This window comes from Lissotriton vulgaris, chromosome 3_1 (assembly GCF_964263255.1).
Source record: "Lissotriton vulgaris chromosome 3_1, aLisVul1.2, whole genome shotgun sequence".
In the NCBI taxonomy this organism is placed as follows: Eukaryota; Metazoa; Chordata; class Amphibia; order Caudata; family Salamandridae; genus Lissotriton; species Lissotriton vulgaris.
This window is the reverse complement of record NC_141689.1, coordinates 321812749-321832629: the sequence shown is the minus strand read 5'-3', so window position 1 is coordinate 321832629 and position 19881 is coordinate 321812749. Positions and strand designations below refer to the sequence as shown.

The following is a 19881-nucleotide window of genomic DNA, read 5'->3' as shown; positions in this document are numbered from 1 at the left end:
GGTATGACTTGTTGTCATCACTGCGTTTGAGGTAGGTTTCCTCTAAAGCAATGACATCAAAATGCCAGCCTAGCGTAAACTGTCAAAATTTGCACCTCTTAGCTGGAGAATTAAGGCCCTTAAAATTCCAGAAGCTAACATTTACATGCATGGGGATTAAAGGCATGGATACCTTGCTCTAGACTCCAGCCCACCGGGAATCCTATGTAGGTAGCATATAGCCATCTATGCCCCACTGACCCTCCATTCCGCTCAATCCCCAACTACCCTGCTCCACCCATCCTCATGTGATCTGGACATGAAAAAAAAAACAATAACAACAACATGAGAGCCAAGGTTCCCCAAAGAAAACACAACCTATCTGGAACCACTTTGTGCTGGGACCGTTGGTTCATATCCGCTAATTCACCCTGCAGGATCATTTGGTTTGTCGAAATTGGCAGTGCTCAGCTGTCCAATCAAGCTTTGTCACATCCTGCCAACAGGGCCTGATTCAGACCATTCCCCAGATTCACACCTCACTGGGGTCTACACAGGAAGCCTATGGAGAGCAACCTACCCGAGCTTGATTTATCAAATACCTTTCCATTAAAGATCGTCAGTAATACTCAAGATCGAGGGATTAGCAAACCCTTTCAAAAACAAGTCATTTGCCAGCACGTTTCCCCCCTACAGTGTCTGCCATTTTCTACCAGCCTTGAGGCGTGTTTGAACCATATAAGAGTCTCTCAAATCATTTGCATCTCTCTGGGATGTTATCAAATCCAGACAAGTACATTTGCAGCTCTCTCTAGATTGGTAAAATTATGCTGTTTGTTCTTGTATTCAGCGGCTATGCCAAAAGAGTATGTCCAGTGATATCTGATGTGACTGGCTTGAAATGTAGATGTCTCACCACGTTGGCCGGAGCAATATCTTGAAACAGAGAGCACATAGCACCTTGGAAAGTTACCAGGTCCTGCCTCCGGGTTGCCCGAAGAATCAGATCCTTAGTTTTAAACTCTTACATGCTCATGACGAGCTCAGCTCGTCATGAGCTACAGTGCTCCTGTGCTCATGGTAAGCTGAGCTCGTCATGGCCTTTAGAACGCTTGCACGCTGGGCTAATTCCCCTGCTGTGCGAACGTTCTAAAGAAACGGGTGTGGCCATGACAAGCTCAGCTCGTCATGAGCTACAGTGCTCCTGTGCTCATGGTAAGCTGAGCTCGTCATGGCCTTTAGAACGCTCGCACGCTGGGCTAATTCCCCTGCTGTGCGAACGTTCTAAAGAAACGGGTGTGGCCATGATGAGCTCAGCTCGTCATGAGCACAGGAGCACTGTACTGCATGACGAGCTGAGCTCGTCATGAGCATGGGGGCGCTGTGCCGGCCCCCCCAGCACAGCAGGGGAATGTGCTCAGCATGGAAGGGGTTAAAGGAATGCAACTTGGTGAGAATGTCTCTGGGACATTTCCCTTCCTGCGATATATGCAGACAAACCTTGTGGACGCTTTCCAGTCACACTTCAGCAGGCTCTTCCCCAGAAGGCTAAAAAACATGCCCACAACACTTGAGCACTCTATACCGACCCCAAACATCAACGCACTATAGGACCCAAAATCAGCACTGTTACATTATGGCACCAAGCACACAGGAGACTGGGATGGCACACAAAAATAACACAGGCAACATCACTCTGAGACACTGAGGCACTTGGAACACTAAGTAACAGTCCAGGCATTGAGAGATGGGATCAGATAGGTATCTCCGCCGTGAATATCCTGTGGTACGGAGGAGACGTCGTCCCATTCGTAGAATTGCAACGAGAATACGACCTTGTACCCACCTTCAAATTAGACATACTTTAAGAGTGCCATAACAAGAGGAACAGTGCTACCTGAGGCAACCCCGATAGAGGACAGATGGACCACAAAGCAATTTCCTTAACCTACCAAACATTGATTAATAACTCTGCTGATACCCTCAAGAAACTTTGAGAAAGCTAACAAACAGACTTAGGAATATTAGAGGATGAAGACTGGCTGGAGGCCACGGCCTCACTGAAACAATCAGCCATTTCATCAAAACTCTGATTAAATCAATTTAGGGTATTGCACAGGTCCTATCTGTCCTGCAGTACTCTAGCGAAGGTGGGAAGACTAGTAGACTCCAAGCATCGTAGAGTTTGTGGGCAGGTGGAATCTTTCTTTCATGTATTATGGCGCAGCCCAGAGATTTAAATCTTGAGAAACTGTGATACAGTACTTGCGAGAAGTGTGCAGGATAGTTTGCCACCCTTGCCTAAATGGTGCTCTCTCTATATATAAGACGCCACAGACCTTAGTCGCAATTAGAAAATCTGGGCGACTAGAGAACAATGATAGCCAAGCGCAAAATAGCCTGGACCACACACCAGCTCTAGCAGAATGAAAGAAGGACATGGACTGGAGCATTGTAGCAGAGAGAGCGGTCTATGAAAGCACGCGGTGCCCCAAGAAATGGGAGCAAATCTGGGGGAAATGGAATACCTACAGGGGAAAAGGATGCACCCACCCTCCCTTACTTACATGGGTGGGAGACCTCGAGAGTGACCCCATCTTACAGACCAGACAATACAGCCTGAAATAGTTTGCAAGTTAGTGAATGGGATAAATATACCAATGACACTTTAAATGTATTTGGCTGTTTGACAATTATATCTGATGTATGCTCTATCACATGTTTAGAGGCGTGGCTCAGTGGTTAGAGGCGGCAGACCCGGAAGCTGAGATCGACCGTGGACCAGGATTCGATTCCCCGCCTCGGCGGGTCTCGGGCTCAAAATTCCACGGACTCGACAATTCTCGCTCTGGTGCCTACTCAACTCACGGGGTCACACTCTGCGACTCTGGGCAATAGCTTGCTTAATCTCCACTACGGCCCCTCGCGGCGGGATGCCTGGCTTTCACCTTGTGGACACCCTGTCGTAGTTTCTCACAGGGGAATACCAGGACGGGTTCCCTAAGCAAGCTCCAGGACGCTTACGGGCAGCTGTGCGCTTTACAAGTCCAGCACATTTACATTTACATTTACATTTACATTTACATTTAATAAAGGGAAGTTTTTAAAACTAACATGCCCACAATTAAGGTCTCTAGATCTGGACCCTCCAGCATCTCCTCCAGTCCTCGGTGGTGGATGTTGTCACATCTGGATGGATATCTTTCATAGATTCACATTCCTGAATCAATCCCTGTCGTCGAGATGAGAGTCCCCGGTACATTAGTAAAGTACTGTCCCATTAGACATAGGCCTCACATTAGTAACATATCCAGGTCCTTTTGGATTAAGGACCAAACTCTAGAGAACAACCAATCAGCTGTCACCACCCTCTGGAATCTTCCTGGAAGGAGCTCTAGTCACTCAGATTTTCTACCGCACGTCATGCTAAGGGAGTCTCCACTGAGCTCTGCTCAAGTTTTCCTTATTTCTCCTTGTATTGAGCTATTTCTTGGATTCAAGGTATTTCTCTTCAAGAGAGTAAAGTCCTCCATTGTTTTCATGTCGGACACTCTAAAAAAAGGCCTTTTTAGGCCCTGTGGTACCTGCAGAAAAAAGAGGTTACACTTGGACGACCCCCATAAGGACTGCCTCTACTGTCTTTATCCAAACCACTCACCTAAAGACTGCAAGGTATGTCGTGCCTTTTCTAGTAAGACTTTAAAAGACTGTGAGGGAAGGCTTCTGACTTGGCTGCAGAGGCTTAAGGACAAAGAAGACCCCTTGTCCTCTGAGGAGAGTGAAAGCTCATCAAGATCTCCTCTAAAACTCCTCAAAAAAGGCCCAGAGATGTCTCTCCCGATCCTTCTTCGCAGCAACCTCCAAAGAAGACACACAAAAAGTCTTCATAGGCTTCAAAAATCAAGGATTTGCCTGCCAGGAAGTCTCCTCCCCTTCAAAGCTCACAGAAACCAGCTTCAAACCCTCCTACTCCTCCGCCAAGGGTGAAACACACTTTTAAAAAGCCTTCCTCAGCCCCGTCGATGACCATCTCGTTGACGATGGCTTCGACGACGACAACATCTCCTCACACAGCTACCGGAGTGACTTCGTCAATGACGACTATCTCCACAAATTTAGTCTTGTCAGCATCTCTTTCGTCGTCGACGACAAAGTCTTCATCGACGGCACAAACCCCTTTGTAGTCGACAATAAAGATCAGGAAGTCTTCATCGTCGTCGAAGATAGCGTTGACGACTCGCCCGCGCCGAGCACAACGATGAGTGCTTCGTCGACGATGATACGCACGTTCACGAAGAGTGTACCGTCGACAACCATTCCGTCGGCGACGGCTTTGTTGTTGACGAGGGTTGCATCATCGACGGCAGTGCCACTTTTGACCGTCAACGATTCTTCGTCGCCAACGAATATACCGACGACGACCTCGTCGACGACGCCAAAGTCAAGGGAAAACACATATTTTCAACAGAAATTCAGCAAACAAAGGCTGACGCCTTCTCTGACATCACCCAGTAGGGTCCAGCCTTTGCTTCCCTCTCATCTTTTGGACGAAGATGATGATTCTGACGAGGACAGTATGTTTCGAGCTGCAAGAAGTCCTTCTGAACTCAATGTTAAATACCAGGAGGACTCTGAGTATGAGGATTTAGATCTTGATGAACACGCATACTATTAAGAACGAAGCCATCATCAACAACCACAAATGGTTTATCTTCCTTCAGCCCTGGTCTCTGACCTACAATTTATGATTTCAGAGTACAAAAATAGGTTCTCTACCTCTGCTCTGACTCCTGCTCCAGTTCTCCCTCCACCTCAGATGGTGCAAGTTCCACCTCCACTGCTTCCTACCACTGACGTGCCTATGCCGCCTCCCCCCTCTACGGACGACGAGAAGGATGAGCCAAGAGAAGAAAGGGAAATTCAGAATACTCAATGACATTATGATGAATGGAACGACTATGTTATCCCTCTTCCAGCATCACAGTCTCCTCCTCAAGCAGACTCACCTCCAGAAGATATCGGAGGATTCTATAATCTCCTGGAAAGAGCGGCAAAATGCTTTCAACTTCCAATGCCTTATCACCAACAGGACTGTTTCCTTTACGATTTCAAGGAACCCTTTAAAAAATCTGTTAGGTCTATGCCTATCATAGATTATATCTGGGACCAAGGCATCAAAATAATGCAAAACCCTTCTACAGTTCCTCCAGTCTTGCCAAGATTGGATACAAAATATAGAGCTCCGGATGATGCTCCGGCGTGCCTTATAAGTCATCCCAAGCCTGATTCAGTCATAACTCAGGCAGCTCAACGCAGATCAAAAACCCCATCTGACCCACTATCGGCACCCCCGGATAAAGAGTGCAGGCGGTTGGACAATATTGGAAAATGTTTTTCCTCCAGGTTGGCTTTAACTGTAAGAGTGTCTAACTCATTAGCGTTATTGGGACGCTACAACAGGCAGATGTGGTCAGACATTGCACCTTACCTAGAGACCCTTCCACAAGACACTAAAGAGGAAGCAAAGAGGGTGTTGCTGGAGGGCAAATGATCGGCTTCTGAAACTATCGACTGTGAGATGGACATTGAATCCACTGGCTTCCGCAACTGGCTGGGGATCAGGCCTAAGGCGCCAAGGATAACTTTTAAGCAACAACATTCTGGCCTGAGAGCCAGACCAAAATCCTTGACATGCCCTATGATGGACAATATCTTTTTGAAACACATATTGATGAAGCTCTCAAAGGGATAAAAAAAAGATACGGATAGAGCCAGAGCTTTGGGTACCCTCCAATATAAAAGCACCCCTTGTCGTGGCTCACAGGGTAGAGTGCAATCTTCCTACAAAGGAGGCTACCAGCAGTACAGGTATCCTTCCTATTCCTCCTCTAACCAGCAATACAGACCACAATTTCAACAGAGGCAACAGACACAAACTTCCTACAACAAGTCTTCCTTTTGAGGAAAGGCTGGACGACAAAAGCACTCCGCCCAACGCCAATGACTTCTCTCTGCGGCTGATCTCCGTTTCACCTCCACCCTCTAAAATAGGAGGAAAAATATCCCACTACCTTCAAAATTGGAATCAGATCACAACAGATCGTTGGGTTCTCCAACTAGTACGGTTTGGACGCCTCCTCAACCTATGACTCACAAACATTTACACCTGGAAAAATCATCCATGATCCAGAAAGGAGCTATAGAGCGGCTACTGTTCATCAAAGAGGAAAATGTTTTTACTCCCGATTCTTCTTGGTACGCAAGAAGGGAAAGAAATGGAGGCCAATTCTAGATTTGCGGAATCTAAACAAATTCCTGAAGAAACAATCGTTTTGCATGGTCACCATTCAAGAAGTCTTGCAGCTTCTCAATGCGGATGACTACATATTGTTGGATCTCCAAGATGCCTATTTTCATATTTCTATCCACAGAAAACACAAAACATTTCTGAGGTTCACTGTGGCCGGCAAGCACTACAAGTTCTGAGTTCTGCCCTTCTGGCTCAAGTCGGTCCCGAACATCTTCTCAAAATGTCTTTTCCAAATCGCTGAATACCACAGGCAGCAGCATCACCAAGTCTTTCCTTATCTCGACGACTGGCTCGTCAAGGCACCCTCTCTCGAAAGCGCTAGAAAGTCTTCTGGAGCTTGTCTATGGCTTTTCAAAAAATTGGGTCTCACCCTCAATCCAGACAAATCAGTCCTACAACCTTTTCAGCAGATAACATTTCTGGGAGCTGTCCTGGATATGGTCCTGAAACAGGCTTACCCATCACAGGAACGACAACAAAAACTCCTGCAAATAGCAGAACGTATACAGCAAAGAAAGTCTCTTTCAGTTTGTCTATTCAAATCCCTTCTCGGAACGATGTCCTCCTGTATTCTTCTAGTTCGCTATTTTCGCCTCCACATGCGTCCTCTCCAAGATCTCACCACTCAATAGATTCAAGTAAACGGATCCTTCGACCACATCATACAGGTGACTCCTCAGATGGTCGCCTCTCTAAACTGGTGGTCTCATCCACAAAATCTCTCTCGAGGCCTACCTTTTATAACTGAAGCCTCTCCTCAAGTGATAACCAAGGATGTGTCTCTAGAAGGTTGGGGAGCATTCCTTCAGGAGCTTCACATCAGCCGGAAGTGGTCATCTTCCGAGCAAAGGCTGCACATAAACCTCCTAGTGCTGAGAGCAGTTTATCTAGTCCTGGCTTTCCTTCCCAGGATAAAAGGTTCACTAGTGCTCGTCAGAACTGACAACACTACGACGATGAACTACGTAAATAAACAGAGAGGAACTTGTTCTCTGTCACTCTATCAAGAATCTCAAAACATTTGGAACTGGTCACTTCAGCACGAAATGTCTCTGAAGGAGGAATATGTTCCAGGAAAAGACAATACATTGGCAGATTAGCTAAGCAGACTGCAGACAACGTGTCACGAGTGGGAGTTGAACCAAGATACTCTCAACACATCTTCCTCCAATGGGACGAACCACTGTTGGATCTGCTTGCCACACAGCACAACACCTAATGCCAACACTTCACAAGCTGGCATCCCCAACAGGGATCTCTGGGGAATGCATTTTCAATAGCATGGTTTGGCGTATTTGCCTACGCCTTTCCGCCGATTCCCCTGATTTCCAGGGTCCTGAAGAAGATGAAGGCAGAGCCCTGCACACTAACTCTAATAGCTCCAGCATGGCCTCGCCAACATTGGTTCACGGAACTCCATCTCCTCTCCCTGAAACTTCCAATTCCGTTGACACCATTTCCATCTCTCCTCACAATGGACCAGGGACAAGTCCAACACCCAGATACAGCCTCTTAAATTATCAGCCTGGCTCCTGAGTTCCACAAATTTCAAAACCTAAACATTCCTCCAGACTGCAGGGCGGTTCTATGTCGTGCAAGAGCAGATAGTACAAACAGGACTTATTCTTTCAAATGGAAAAGGTTCTGTATCTGGTGTAGATCTGTTAAGGTGCATCCCCTCACATCCTCTCCGGAAGAAATCTTACCATACCTTCTCCATCGCACAACTTCAGGCCTCACTTACGCTTCCATCAAAGTTCACCTGGCAGCAATCTCCCGTTTTAGGAGATCTTCCACAGGACCTTCTCTTTGGTCAAATAGACTGATAAAACAATTCTCAAAGGTCTATTCCGAACTTTCCCTTCTGTAAATTCTCCGCCTCCAACATGGCAGCTCAACACAGTCATTGCTCAAGCTATGAGGCATCCTTTTGAGACGATACACAGAGCTGACCTCAAATTCCTCTCTTGGAAGACTGCGCTTCTTCTGGCCCTTGCATCCGCAAGACGAGTCGGTGACCTTCACGCATTTACAGTACAAGATCCATTTCTTCAATTGAAGAACGATAGGGTGATTCTCCGCACTAACCCGAAATTTATACCCATAAGCCCGTCGGACTTCCACCTTAACAAACCTATTGTCTTAAAGACCTTCTTTCCAAATCCTCAAACAGCAGCTGAAAGAGCTCTACAGGTTACCAAGGAAAGGTTTTCCCATAACAAAATAAAGTATCTCTAGATGGATTTATGGTTCTATCGTCTTCTGTCATCAACTAGCTGGTCAACCTTTACAATAAAGAATTTGTGCCCATTCCATAGGGCAGTTTCTACTTCTATGGCATTGTTTTCAGGCGTGCCTATAACAGACATTTGCAGAGCGGCAACATGGAAGACGCCGCATACATTTACCAAGCATTACTGCTTGGATTCGGAAATAATGAAGGATGCTGCAGTGGGACAGGCGGTGTTGCGTCATCTATTTCAATAAAGGTGAGCCTTCCTTCCTTCCCACCAACCTCTCTCTCTCTTTCTAAATGCTTATTTCTCTGTTACTTCTATAACTTTTGCCATGAGTGTAACTTATTGCCCTGCATTTTAACATTGATATGTTTATTTACTGGGAGTATATGTATATTTTTACCTTCCTTTAGAAGAAAATAGTTTTTTTATCAACTGGTGCATTTATGCCTTGTGTACAAAAGGAAATGTGCTCATTATTGCTTTCTATTCTGATTCAGGCATGTGACTCTATGAAAGATACCCTAATACTGGATAAGAAATGAGTTACCTGTAACTGCAGTTATCCAGTATTGGTATCTTTCATAGATTCACATGCAACCCACCCTCCTCACTTGGATCGGCTCACCTAGTACTTTCAGTTGTACCTCTCTATAGCACTATGCTTACCAAAATCTGTGGGACTAGAGCTCCTTCCAGGAAGATTCCAGAGAGGGGTGACAGTTGATTGGATGTTCTCTAGAGTTTGGTCGTTCTCACTAAAGGACCTGGATATGTTACTAATTTGAGGCCTCAGGCCTATTGCTTTCTATGTCTAATAGTACATTACTTTACTAATTTACCAGGGACTCCTATCTGGATCACGGGGAATGATTCAGGCATGTGAATCTATGAAAGATACCAATACTGGATAACTGCAGTTACAGGTAAGTAACTCATTTCATCTTCGCACTTGAGAAGTGCCACTTGCAACTGTGATTTCATCTGGACTGTCTCAGATTCCATGGGTCCAACCTCTGAGTGAGCTTTTGGTGCTTTGCTTCGAGATCAAGTGTGCAGGCACAAACTTCAGGTGTTCCAAGGAGTTCTTTTTTAAAGTCATGAAGAGAGGATAATAGGTTCTCTTTTGTCAAGGCATGTCTCCTCCAATATCTGGTGCAGCGTTCAGAGCCTTTACCAAATTAGAGATCCTACTGGCTTACGGTTTCTTGGGCACCATATAGATTGTGTTTAGTGACAGTCCCCAGAGCCGTACTCAAAGGAGACCAGCAGGTAACCAGGGCATAAGTCAATTAGTAGGTTTTAGCAGTGTATAGAGGGGAACTAGACAAAGGCCCTGCTGATGGACTTTAGGGCATGCTGAGTTAAGAAAAACAGGCCGGTCCAGTTTCCACAGCAATCTCCACGTTCACACTTACCCCCTTGGCTAAAGGAGAGAGGCTAGTATGGCCCTTAGTAGAGAGGGTGTGGACTTCCTATTTAATAGGTAGGGGCCAATGGAAGGCCAAAGGCCCAAAACATATGGGCGCCCAGGCCGCTGCAGCCACAGTTTTGAATCCTTTCTACTGTCCATGGGAATCACTGACCATATCTCCTAGAGTCTATAGGGCTCCCGCAAACTAAGAGTCGTGGGATCACTGTGTGGCGTCATTTTATGATGCAAGTTTCACACTCCAGAGTCATAGTAGATGATCAAAATCACCTGTAGGAGGTTCGCATTGGAGCTTCTTGTGTTTCTTTGGAATTCCCTTAAAAGATGCCCATATTGCATGCACGTGCATGGATGACAGACATCCGGTAGTATGTTTTTTTTTAGTTTTTTTTTAAAAACTGTACTACATGATGGTCGCTAGGCAGGTATATTTGCCCGCCTCACCAATCTCCATAGGCGCCAGCTGCCACTGAGTAGCAGGTCACATATGGTGAAGGTAGAGTAAAAGGTTGCTTCTACCGCGCATTTGCTCTCAATAACAAGCTACATATGAAATGGCACAGTGGGAGGCATGTGGCTAGAGTGGAACTAGCTAATGGCACCCAACCCTCTGCTTATTTTTTATAGTAGCTTTAAGACTGAGGAGACCTTGGCTGCACCCCCAGTCGTTGAAGCACTGTTAGGCAGCAGTCCACATACAGTGGCCGTTTTATTAACCCTGGGTGTGCTGGGTGGCAGAAGCGAGTGTTGGTCAAACTCAATCAAGCTGATTTTTTAGTGTAGAATAGGGCTAATTTTCATGGTGCCTGGACACACACTCACCTTACGCACATTTTAACAACATTAATTGCCTTTCTTAAATATTATCAATTTTTCGTTGAAAACTGTCCCATTAGTTGCTTGGTTAGTTTCTATGGCAGTGTTTTGGGGATTCATTTTGCAGATATGTATAATCGAATGCACAGTGAAATAGTTTAAATATTTTCTTTACACCTCCCAGCGTTTTTATTGTTAGCTCTTTGTTGTCTCCTCTCCAAGTCTACTCCCCAAAGAAACAAGTGAGTGGGTTGGGGGACAAAGCAACATGGAGGAAAGGAGGGCGGGAGAAGAGGATGCGGGTGAGGGACTAAACAGGTGAGAGGGAATTCAGGACTATACGTTCAATGATGGTTGGTTGTCAGTACACGCACAATGGGGAGTTCGTGGAAAAGGCTGACGCGAGTACAGGGACAATGGAGAGTGGGTGGGTAGTAGGGGTGCAGCAAGCACATGAACTACATAGAACAGAAGGTGCTGGAACAAGCACACGGACAGTGAAGGGTGAGCGGGAGAAGCTGAGAGACCACATGTACATCAGAAGGTGGGCAGGAGGGGCTTAGGGAAACACATAAAGCATGGAGGCTATGCAGGAGGGGAATGGAGGCGGGGAAATACAGGAGGGAGACAGCTGGTAAACACATACACTCTCGTAGAAAGAAAAACAGAAAAAGTTGCACCTCACAAAGCGAGTAATGGAAGGACACAGTAATGTGTTCATGCTCCAAGGTAGGGACAAACGCAAGTAGAGGCAAGAAAGCCTAAGGAAACTGACGAATTAGAAGCCAGCAAATATGAGTGGCAATAAAGCCAACCAATAGTAAGTAATGGACGGGCAGTAAGCACACTGTAAGTTAACAAAATGACTTGCAACAGACAACGTATTCGCTGGCTGAGGCAAAACCGAATTACAAAATGTCTTACAACAGACATCATATTCAATGACTGAGGCACGATCTAGAAATGGTACCATTGTCTCATTTCTGTTGCTATTAGCGTTTGGGATGGGAATTAAGTAGGCCTTTTGTTTGACTGCAGATGCAACAGGGTGTGTATGATGTAACTGAGAGCACTGTGTGTTCTTTCATATATTTATTTTGCTGACATGATGCCATTTTAATTGCTGATTATGGCTTTTTGTTGACGAGCAACTTGCTGTTTGGATGCCATTCGGATCCATTTTTTTTAAACTGCTGTCATGATAATATATAGGATTTTACATATTTTTTGTTGACATGGTAACAACATGCATGCACATAGGTTTTCTTAAAGATGTAAAGAAAATACTGACCATCTCTCAGAAGTATCTGCTATGCAATTTTTAGCTTTCTACACCTATTAAGTTAATTGATTATAATATAAACTTCATCTTCTGACTCTGTTGAACTTTTTCAGCGGGTTCGCCCCCAGACTTTTTGCTTTTTGGTCTCCTGTTTTTGACCCTGTTTTTGTTGGTTTTGGAACTCTGGGCCCCTTTTCAGTGCTACTCAGTGCTGAAGTGCATATGCTCTCCATGGAAATTGTGTTTATGGATTGGTGTTTCCCTGTTTGGTTTGATTTACTACTAATTCCCTAGTATAGTGCATTGTGTGGGCTCAGGGCCTGTAAATCAAATGCTGCTAGGGGGCCTGCAGCACTGGTTGTGCGACTCACACAAGCATCTCTTCAAAGGGCTCTCAGACCTGCCATTGCAGTGTCTGCACGTTGCTGTGACTGCCATGTCGATCTGACAAGTGCACCCACTTGCCAGGCCCCAAACCTTCCTTTTTTTTGCATGTAAGGTGCCCCTCGGGTAGGCACACAGTAACCCCCCCCCCCCCCCCCCCCACCCATGGGCAAGGTGCAGTGTAGGTGAAAGGTAGAACATGTACTTGTGTTTGACATGTCCCGATAGTGAAATACAGTGGATTTTGTTTTTCACTATAGAAAGGCTATCTGCCCCATAGGATAGAATGGGAGATACTTTGCAACATCTTACAAGTATATCTTCCCATTGGGACAAGATAGAGAAATGGATTTTAGTATGCCTGAACTCAGAATGTAAAAATGCATCTTTTAGTAAAGATGATTTTTATGTTGAGTGTTTGAAAATACCACTTTTAGAGAGTGGGTATTTTCTTGCTTAACCATCCTATGTGCCTCTGCTGGGCTGTGAACTGGAGTGACAGGGGCTGGGGAAGTGCATTCTCTTCACACAGCCATTAGGGGGGTTGAGGTGTATCCTGCCTCACCTGGATGAGTCAGGGATGGGCTCAATAGACCTGGGCTGCATTTAGATTAGTGGGAGGAGATCTACTTGCACCTGAATAGCCCTGATCTGCCTAGGACAATGCTGTCTCCACCTCCTACCAGGAAGCTGGGCCAGAACTGTTTTGGTCTAAGCACAGAGACTCTTTGCCACAAGAGGACAAAGGGAAATGTGGTATAAATATTGGGGTCCAGACCCCGGAATTTTAGAACTTTTTTGGACTCAGAAACCTGCCATGAAGAGTTGGAGAAACTGTGAGGAGGAACTACCACTTTGCTGTGTGGGTCTGCAGTGGCTACTTATGTTTTGTGCAGAGAAAGGACTGGACTGAAATTTCTGCAACTTCTTTGTTTGAGTTTCTCCAAGTGCTTGAGGTAGCGCTTGCCCTCTCTTCAAAAAGTCTCAGGAACAGCAAAAACTTCACCTTCCTCTGGGTACTGCCTCTGGGACCGTGTGTCTCTGTTGCCATAGAGGGAAACTGCAATCCAACACCGACACCAAGACCGCCGGCAGTTCCGTGACCTGAAGGCACCACAAAGGGCACTGCCGCACCGCAACCCTGGTCTCACCCATGACGTCGACCCTGGCCGCCGAGCCGCTACTTGCAGTGCAACCAGTGGGCACCGCACTCCACACTGCCTCCCTTCAATCCGCTCTCCTGGTCTCACCGACAACGCTGTTGCCAGCTGACATCGCTACTGTGGTCTGCACCATGGTCTGGGGGCACCACTCATAAGCTACACGACGCACCGCCCCATCCCATCAACCACTGATCTTAGACGGATGACGCAGCATGCACCATAACGGTCAGCACAGCGATGAGCACCGCCCTGCTTTGCACTGCAGACCTCGTCTCACCGACATTGGACAACTGCCACAAACCACTGCCTGCACCTTTACCCGAGGGCACCGCACGCTGCAGCGCTCTGCTCCGCTTCAAACTGCAGCCTCGACGACCGCTACTGCCACATTCTGCTGGAACAAAAGGTACTGTTTACAATTCTTCTGACACCGACGCCAGTCTGTACCGACAAGGTTGACCGAAACTGTTGGATTTGGTTGTTTTCAGCACCGTGGTAGCACCTGACGGAGCTACCGACTTCAAGGAACTGCATTTCTGAGGTAATTCTTGCAAAGTGCATATTCTGATTATTGTATGTTGGAGTTTTATCATTTTGGACTTGTTTTACACAGATAAATATTGGTTATTCTTCTAAAACTGGTGTGGTGTCCTTTGGTAGTCTTTTCAATGCATTACTGTTGGTTATGTGCAAATGCTTCACACACTGCCTCTGAGATAAGCCTGACTGCTCATGCCAAGTTACCAAGGGGGTGAGCAGGGGTTATTTCTGTAGTGTATCCCCCTTATCCTGACTAGGACGAAGAGTCCCTATCTGGACAGGGTAACTACCTGCCAACTAGAGACCCCCATTTCTATCACAAACGCTCTTCTTTGAGGGTAATTTTTAACTTTGCTTGGGCAGCCTGTCCAGCAAAACGCCCCTACTTCCAGCTTCCACATTGTTGTAGCCCAACATGTTACTTAATTATGAGATTTCATCTTGACATATAACAGTTGCACAGCTATGACAAACATCCCCTAACAAAAAAGCCAGACCTATTGACTTTGTCCACGCTTGTAAAAGAGCTATCATTTAGCAAGTGCAACTTTGTTACCAAATCAACTGCCCATCATGCTATTGCCGTGGTATTCTGGTAGGGACAAGTCTTTTCCTGTCCAAAAGTTCTGTTTCTCTGTGCAAGGAGAGCTGCTTGAAATGTAATATATGATTCGCCTAGGATGTTACTCAGCTCTTAAGCATGGATAACTGCCAATCTTAAGGTTGTAAATTGCTTGCGGTCTTGAATCACATAGGTAAACAGTACCCAGTAGTCGCATCATAAATCTACGTCACAAGGAATCTCCTGGCAGATCTGAGTCACTCTCACATAAGGGAACACAATTCTCGGTAGGAGGTCCCATGCCACAAGACTCCCAGCAAAAACTGGCGGCTTGAATGTGTTGAAAGCACAGACTTCATCCTCTGACCCTTGATTCTCCCCGTTTCGGCCAGACCCAACATACCTTCGCTTTTTTATGAAGACCTTACAAAAGGTATGCAAATATAACTAATATGCAGATGTAAACTAATATAAGTTCAGCACTGAAATGTCATGTTCTCTTTATTGTTTATTAACGCTTATGTGTTTGTTTTTCTTCACTTTCATTGCTGTTTCGCTAGGGTGGAAGGGGGACGGCTTCCCCCTTCTACCCTGGGATGAAGTCAATAATGTTACAGGGTATTTGATTCAGGACCCAATGATTGACAGTCTCTTACTCTGAACGCCAGAGCCCCCCGAATGCACTTTTGTAACCAAATAATTTTGAAAACATACCTTACCCCCATTAGGGCATGTGTTCAGCAGGCTCAGTGGATATTTTTATACTGATAGTCCTTGTTAGCAAATACTAAATAACAATTTAATGTAGGTGCATTTCAGTGCTCATGGAGCATACAGAACAGAACAATACGATTGGTCCATGGACTTGTTTAAAATAAGCCCCCTGGACCTCGTCCGTTTTGTCCACGATGGTATCTCCGGGGGCCACCCTCTCCCTTGTGTCCGCAGTGCCCCGGGGTTTGATCATTGTGCTCATAGAGGTGGTGGCTGGTCCGTCATCTCGAGTGCACCAGGGTCACTCGACTTCATCTTAGTGTGTCCTCAGTGGAATATGTCTCTTCTCTGCAAGAACATCTTCGTGCAGTCATTCAGCTCTCTCACTTGTGGAGCTCAGTCCCTCAGACACTGACTTATTGTGATCACTACAGGCACGATGTGCTGCCACTGAAATGTAAATGTCACCCCTGCAATATTTATACGAAGCAATTAAGTGTTTCATTGGGCAGGGTCCGGTATCCATTCGTGAGATGATACTAAAAATCAAGTAAAGGGGCTTAACCCACATAAAATCTTATTAAACAGGCATGCTTGGGGTAGTAAGCTAAAGGTCAACAGCAGTACTGTGTGTAATATGTTACTGCTGTTATGTATCCATTATACTTATTTGTAGAGCATGAACATGGCGCAGGACCCTTGCTTCCTTGCAAATCAGACCTGTAGACCCCTTGCAATGAGGATCTTAGAAAATAGAATAAGGTCTCAAGGAAACCTATTTTAAGTGAGTTTTCAGATGTTTCAGGAAGGTCGGCAGGTTGGGCTCGAGTCTGAGCGCCTCAGGTGAACTGTCCCGTGAATGTTGGAACTTGGCAGAAGGTCAGATTTAGCTTTTTGGACTTTGTTTGGGGTATTTCCAGAAGCAGGCATGACCTGCTTCTAATAATGCTTTACTTATTGTTTGCTCAATACCACATTGTAGATTTTCAGAGAGACCCTTTAGACTCCTGAGTATTCGCTAAAGAATTATGAGTTGTCTACCGCATAACTTTCCATCACCAATTCCAATACAGTTGTGGCGGAAAGTAGCGTCACAGGCTGTAGCTTTCCGTCACAGGCTGTAGCTTTCTGTCACAGGCTGTAGCTTTCCGTCACAGGCTGTAGCTTTCCATCACAGGCTGTAGCTTTCCAAGGTAATAACTCGATTCAAGGGTTCCCATATGATGTGATTTTGTCATTTGAGTAATAGGCGAAGAATATATTTCTAAAGCTAACAGAGATTTCCTTGGATATCTTTGTGGAAGCAGAAATTCGTTGCCACAAATCCTTGGCTATTGACTTAGTCATTCATCCTTTCAATATATTAGATTGATAACAAGGTATTCACAATGCAGAAAGGTCTTTCTATTCAATAAAATGTAGTTATCTATAACCAAACCATGTGAGCTATCTCATATTATTAAATCTTCTTTTAGGACAACCAAGTCCTCTCTCTTCTCAAACCCATGCGTGAATTTTGTATTCAAAATTAAAGAACATCCAGTGATTATTGCGCTTCGAAAGTGCTCCATAAGGAGCGGGTGGGGACAAGTGACCACACAAGCGGGGCAGGTAAATGATATTTTACAGCAGTTCAACACTATCACAAGGTTAGCATGAATCAGATTTTCTAAAGACAAATGGTCGCTCTAATGGTCTGAAGATATTATTATCCTATAGCTGAGGGTAGCTGCCCCTCAAAAATATTTGAAAGTTAGTGTCCTGGTGGCAGCCCTTCCTGGAGGACCCGGGATTCTCAATGCGTATTAGTCGTGCTTTTGCAGCGCTGCCTGTCCTGGCTGGTTGTTTTAGATCTCGCTCCATCTGGCCCACGCTCTTTAGCCGGCTCTTCTGTAAATGACTCCAATAGTCTCTGTGGCTCCTTAAGGTGGGTGGGGTCCATTCTTTCTGGCTGTGGACAGCAAGTGAGGGTGGGAGATCTGATGTCTGTCCTGACATCCGTGTAAATTGTGGTGTGTGGGGGAATCACAACTCTATTATCTGATCTTTAATATTTACATTAGGCCACTCTGACATATTCAGAGGTGGTAAGGTCTTGAATCATTGAGACGCAGATAACGCCCCTACCACATTTATCTAGAGGGAAGGGACCCACAGGAGGACTACGCCCAGTTGTTGATGTTCTGACAAGAGGTCCTGCCTTAAATGGGTTTAAAAATAACAAAAAGCAATATAGAAAGAACACTCGCTTTAAAACCATCACCTTTTTATGAGGTACTAATTCCTGCTACCGCTTGGAGGAAAGTTACTTCCTCGTACATGAAAGTGGGTTAGTTGACGGGGTCCATTATAAACGTCCCCCAGCAGAGTACTCATTTAAGATGCTGTTGGCTTCCTCCCACCATGGATGGCATAATCCATTTTGGTATTACACTGCAAGTGGTAGATGGAAAAACATGACCCTGAATGGCCCAGCCTTTTGCTGGTCTTCTTCTGAGATACATTATAAAAGTGCAAGAATGGGTGAAGGAGTCGGATCTTCGGGCAGCCTGCCTTTCTCTGGTGAGTAAAGGTCGAAATGTCCCATTAATGTGCTTTTGCACCTGGTGCTTAATATGGAAATACATAAGTAAGTACAGGAGCCAAAGGTTTTTCTTAGGAGCCCACCACTGGTATTGCCGAGTACCAAATTTGTGGAATAACAAGCCTGCCTAGTCTTGATACCACCTCATGCTTCTTTTCTCTCCTACCCTACACATATTGTATCTTTTTCTCATCGGGCCCCTCCTTTCTCCCTTTCTCTCGGTTTTCCTATGTTTCTCAGCCTCCTCCATTCTCACTTTTCTGCCTTTCTCTCTCTTGCTCTGGATTAGTCAGATGATGAAAAATAAGTCCTGATACCCATAAATGTGTCGGCACAAATGAAGCACTGCTAGGACTGCTGAGCAGAAATGATCAGAAAGAAGGTAAACTGCTCCTTTTGGCCCTTCCAGTGCCTAGCTGAGCTGAGAAAGGTGGCAATATGCATTCTAAGGGGATCCCCTCGATTCAGCTCATTACAGACTCTGCATTCTGGGTGTTTTGTCTTATTTTGCTTCCATTGAACTGATTACACTAACACATCTGAATAAATCATTTGTAGGTGAAACGTTTAGGACACTGTAATAATGAAGTTCAGATAGCTGAAGTGTAGATTTATTTAGTCCTAGTTGCATCTTGGTAAATCCATGTCGAGCAGCCACACCAGGAGCAGCCTGCCTGCTGCTCGCCCATACTCCCACTGTCACACTTAACCTCAAAGGCACTCAAACATTCCATTCATCATCACCACTCCAACATTCCTCGCTGCACATTCACACTGGCTGAGCAGCTAGGGCCACATCAACAGGGGAGAAGCGTAAATAAGTAAACAAGATTCTACAGATATTCAATTCAACAGCGTCCATAATGATCTGGACTGAGGTGGTCACCATAATGCAATCCCTCTCCATCCAGGGAGTAGGGCCAGTCTGGGTGGCAGTAAATATTATACAAATGAGGATGCCAGGGTAATTATCACCATACAAGGACAAGTCATTGTTTTAAGCATTCTGTCAATTAATATGAGCTTTCTGATGGCTTCCGAAATTAAACACATACCTAAATTCACAGCTAGGTAAAGGAGAAACGTAGATGTACTAGCATGACTACATGTACGTTTGTTATTTCTTGCAATTTATCAGTTAGGAACAAAGGCAGTAAGAGAGCATAGTGGGTTAATGCATGCACTCTAAAAGACTGTATACCCTACCTCACTGGTTTGAATTCTGCCGGGTAACTCAGCATGTTTTGTCTAATGAGTCCGAGTTTGCAAAAAAAAGCAAAGGTGCAAGTGTCTCCCGGTAAGCACTATAGCACATGTATTGCTGATGGTTAGTTTTAATGTGACTTCTTCGGCAATATGGTAAACCTTCTTCTCTAAAAAGCACTTTCAGTTTTTGGCATTTGCTGCGCAGGAGCTGAGGATAAAGGGACTTTCTATCCCTGTTGTAAACTCTACTAATAAAGAGGAGAAACTTAACAGCAGCAATGCACAAAGAAAAAAGGGAAATCACCTATTCATAATCTACTAACTATTAATCCTGGTTTCCAGAATAGCATTCTACTCACCACAAAGGGCCTCAAAGCCTCGGCGAAGGTAATAAGCGGTATATAAATACAATTACAACTTTGCGTTCAGAGCTCTTGAGTTCTATGGGTCAGTGGGTGCTGATCCAGGCCAGGTATCGCCTTTGCAGGTGGGTACTAGTGTTTCTGCTTTTAAAATGGGAACCCAGAAACACAAGTCCAAGAATACAATGAAAACATATCTAGACTGGATGATTTACTCTTGCGTGGATCAGGTATCCTTGAGAAGTCTGTGTTCTGTGCATTGATGAGCCAAAAAACTGGCCAGTAGTGTGTGATATGTGCTTCCTTTACA

General features: G+C 45.2%; 1 protein-coding gene across 4 annotated transcripts in view; it reads left to right on the top strand.

Moving 5' to 3' along the window:
- PRLR (prolactin receptor) overlaps positions 1–19881 on the top strand; it is a 570112-nt gene that overhangs the window by 354692 nt on the left and 195539 nt on the right. The gene's annotated exons all lie outside the window — the stretch shown is intronic.